This window comes from Adiantum capillus-veneris, chromosome 7 (genome assembly GCF_014529385.1).
Source record: "Adiantum capillus-veneris isolate H3 chromosome 7, ASM1452938v2, whole genome shotgun sequence".
Taxonomy (NCBI): domain Eukaryota; kingdom Viridiplantae; phylum Streptophyta; class Polypodiopsida; order Polypodiales; family Pteridaceae; genus Adiantum; species Adiantum capillus-veneris.
The window spans coordinates 83770696-83775554 of record NC_140937.1 but is presented as its reverse complement, the minus strand read 5'-3'; positions in this window follow the sequence as shown (position 1 = coordinate 83775554).

The following is a 4859-nucleotide window of genomic DNA, read 5'->3' as shown; positions in this document are numbered from 1 at the left end:
TGTGAAGGTTTTTATCAAGTTGATCCAAGTGCATCGAGGCATTTATTAATTTTCTTGAGCATACCATTGTCCTCCCAAGGGTTAGGCTTACTCTACATCAGCAAGGGCTTTCAAAAGTCGCAATTTGTACTCAATTTAAAGTACGCTTGTTGGTGCAAAACATAAAAGTTGATATTGAAACACAATAATTGCAAGTAGGCAGTGAATGGCGAATGTGGGTAATGGGGGGCTTGGTGAAGCAATCTTTCATATTGCATTGATGGCTTATGCAATGCGATTACAAAGTGAGCCATGGGCCATTTAGAGAGCTTTAGTGAATTTCCTTGCCCGTAACACTACAGAATGCTCAGAGCAATGTGGTATTTATGTTGATGTCTGCGATAGTTGAATAATCATAATTTTATCTCATTGTCTTTCTCCCAACTGTGTAGTTGGAAAATAAAGTGATTTGGATATATGCCCATACTTGCATGGCTCTAGCTGGAGAGAGAGAGAGAGAGAGAGAGAGAGAGAGAGAGAGAGAGAGAGAGAGAGAGAGAGAGAGAGAGAGTACAAAGATTAATGGATTTAGGCCTTTGATAGTGTCAAGATTTCCACAAACAATTTATGTTCTAAAAATAAAATATTCATAGAGAATGAAACGATATGTTTTTGCATCGGCCACAAAGTAGTGTGGTGATGCCTGAATGTATAATATGTAGGGTAATTGAATGAATTATGTAATGGAAATGTTATGACCCCGTGTCTGTTTCAGGAGGGTTGAAATTTGTTGGACCTCCACCTCGTGTCGGTTTTCTAAAACATATTGACAGTGTTGTAATAGATGAGATTAATAGTACGTGTCTAATGAAAGAAAACAATTGGCTTGTTTTGGCTCATATTTGCTTTGTATATGAATATTGGAGTGCCCAATGAGTCACAATGTCACTTAATTTCCCTTGACTATGGTAGTCAAGGCACATCCTCGTGACCTTGATTGCTATGCTTCTTTTTTGTTTTGCAATGGGGTTGCTATTGTCAAGAAACTTACTCTTAAACAACTTCCAGCTCTATTCCTTGCACACAACGTTTGGGTTTATTTTTCATTTCATTCAACTAAACTGTAGTTTGTATGAAACCCCCCCCACCCCCCCCCCCCCCCCCCCCCCCGCGCCTTTGTTTGTCGGACATTTGGTTACTTATGAGCTTAGGAACTTAAAAGACTTTGCAAAACTTATTGCTTTGTATTTTTAGCGACGTGACATAATATCTTGACTGGACTCGTTCTGGTGTCATGGGTGGGTACCTTGGTGCTCTAAATAAAACTCTCCATGCACACCTGGCTTGACCAAAGTAAGAAAAGAAGGCTAAAAGTTTATGAAAACATCTTCTAGTAGGACCAATCCGTTTTATCATTGGAGCCCAATTGAAAGAAGCATTCATATTACATTTACACAATGGAAGCAGAGAAGATTTTGATTTGTTCTTTGTATAGAGAGTCCATGTTGGCCTCTTACATAGGCAATCTAAGAGAAGGTTACAATAGCATTATGTATGATGTATGCTTTAGTATCCTCTTGCATTGGGGGTTGGTGGAGGCATCTTCCTAACATAGGGAGCTTAAAGAAGTATGTTGAGGGAAACTTCTTCTACAACACTTGCTTTACCATTGCCTTTGTTGTCTTTATCTTGATTTTCCTTGCTTTGGTGATAATGGTAGCATTTCAAAGAGATAGAAGGTCGTGTGTGTGTGTGTGTGTGTGTGTGATAGTTTGGTTTAGTCATCTTAAATGCTTTGCTATATAATTGATGTTTGAAGTTTTTGTGTGTGCACGTGCAAGCCTGCAAGCATGCACAATTCTATCATGGGCAAAAAGTAAAAATTTGACCATCAAAGGGTTAATTGAAGTGATTAGGGTGTCTTGGAGGTTTGTTCAACAACATTTTTTGTGCTGGTTTCCCAAGCTAAAATTGTGTGCAGAGCTTATTTTGATAGGTACAACTCTCAAGTCCTATTGGTTAGGAAAGGTGCAATGTATATAAGAGCTTTGTTTAATTATTACATCGATTCGTTGGAGCCCACTTGCCTTGTATGTTTATGAGAGGCCAAATAATTGTAATTAAAGACTTAAAACTTGAAGAAAGATCGACTTTAACTAAAAATATTTTGAGTGAAATTTGGTCTTGCTTAGTGAGGACCACATAATTGTAAGCAAAGACTTAAATCTCATGAAGGTGGGGCAGATTTTCGGTGGATCCAATATTTGCTAGTACTATATGGAGAATAATTGAGAGAAGCCTTCATCTTGAACTTTAAGTGGAGGAATCAAATGTTTGTTGTGTTGAGAGTAAATTTTGACCTCTTACATAAAAGGCAAAGTTATGATCACAAACCATGTGTTATGTATGGTTGAGTATATTCATGCATTGTTGCTCACAAGGGCACCTTCCAAAATTAGGGCATTCTCCTTTGCCAAGTGGAATAGGCTTCTATTTTTGTGGGTACATGCTTTATGACTATATACATCACCACTTAACCACTTAAATTGTGTACAATGACCATACATTGTGGAAGTACGAAGGGTATCCATGTCAAAGAGGGCTATCTGAGGGCTCATCCCAACATCTTGCATGATGGAAGCTCAAAGTAATAGTGATACGTTGTCTATGGATGGTAATGGTGATTCTTCAACTTAGTGGCATTTAATTGTACATCTAAATTATTTAAGATGCATGTTTGGAATCAGTGGTTCATTAGCAAATTGTAAACTTAATGGTCTATAGTGTGCTACTCCTATGGGTACAACCAAGCAGTCTAACTAGGTGGTAACAAAACTTACTGGTCTATAGTATGGGTACAACCAAGCATTCTAACTAAGTGGTAACAAAACCACCTATAAGGGATACCATGGTGTTAGAAAAATCTTGAAAAGCCGAGGGGTCTTATCACCTTGTTTAACCTCTTCCTCTTGACAAATCGATTAGCCTATGCTTCCACCAATCTACTCAGGCTTGTAGATGAGTCCGTATAAAAACATGAAATGATTTTGTCTAAAATGAGATTTCATGGTGTGTCAAGTACATCTCCAAACAACAAACAATTGATTTGAAGTTCACTGGCGCATACAATTTTGACAGCCCATACCACAAAAACTGCCCAAACCATTAATGTGAAGTCCAAGCACTTCATAAAACTTCACGTCCCATACACCAAAAATCATGATGAATTCAATGGGAAACATTGATTAATAGCAGGGTTGACACATGTTGCCAACAATTCCATACCTGTAGTAATAGGTTCTCCACCCATGGCTTTTTAACATGAACCAACATAGAAAAGAAACTTGTTTAGGTTGCCCACATCATCTACTTTCCAACAATGAGCATCTTCATTGATCACCACTAGGGTCGCTTCCAGCTCTTGCTGATCGTTGTCAATGACAAGAGCTACATATTGAATTTCACTTAGCTTTGCAAAGACTATATGAGAAGATAAATTTAATAAACATAAAAGATAGGAAAATAAGTTAGTGAATAAATATTTTTGAAGTCTTTAAATCGAAGGACCCTTTATCAGTACTTTACTTCATGGGATCAAACTCCTATGAATACACTTTTTAATCCAAAAAGTTGAATGCGACTTTAGAAAATAGCATTTAAAAGACCATAATTTCTTTCTATTCATAAGACTTTTGAGCCTCCTTGAGATGACTTGTGAAGCAATGAAAATTGAACGACCTTCATCCATAGTGCACTAAGGCCTTTACTGTTCCCTGAAGTGCTTAAAAAATTGCTAGATGCTGGGCACCTTCACGCGTCGAGCAGAAGTGCGGCCTTCCTCGCCTCCCTCCTTCCTAAGTTGGTGCTATTGTAGTGAGTGTGTGTGCATGGGCACACATGCGATACACTAAACAAAACCCAAATGTTTTGTCTTTGTGAAGAGAGGGGGGCTTGACTAATGACAAAACTGAACCAATCGCAACCTAGCTCTAGATGGAACTCAAGTTTGTTGCACGAAGAGAGAGAGAGAGAGAGAGAGAGAGAGAGAGAGAGAGAGAGAGAGATTTTAAAAACAGCTCATATGGAAGTATCCTCCTTTTTTTTTTTTGTAAAAGATCATTAACGGATTTTTTCATGTGACAAAACAGGGAATCGACTGCATGCCACACACACGGTTCATCAAATATGTCCACTACCTAGCCCCTCATATGCTAGGTAGTCAAAGGAGAAACTCATGCAAAAGCTTTTTGATAATAGCAAAGGTCTTTTCTTGGCTAATCCACTAGCAAGGTTCCTAGAACTGACGATTGAAATATTATGTGTTATGCTAACCTAAAAATCCTCATTAATGTTACACGACATATACCAAGGTTACACTTCCTATTTTTAGATCCTACAACAATTGGGCCATGCTAGGATTACAAAAATGTATCACCTCTAAGTCGCTTACTAAAAAATGGACATCAACAATAGCCAATTCAATAGAACAATATAACAACTTGAAGCAACCAACAATTACTTTATATTTCAAGAGGCTTATAAGGATGTGTAAAACATAGTGATGTGGGCGGATCTTTACTGGATTGTCTTTTAAGAGGTTTCAAATGTCATCCCCTCTATTGTTCTGCATGAGATGTCACTAGTGATAGTTTGCTAGAGTTGCTTTATCATAATTTTGAAGGATGATAATGAAGCCCTTGGGAGTATAGTTGGTGCTATCATATCGATTCTTTGCACATATTACCGCATGGGAGGAAAGATGAGGAAAAAAAGTGCCACAAAGTTAAGCCTTTCTTTTTCTTAGCAATTGCAACAAGTCACATACTAGTTTCAATAATGAGAGACATTGACTTGTGAGTGACAAACTCTTTCCCATCTTC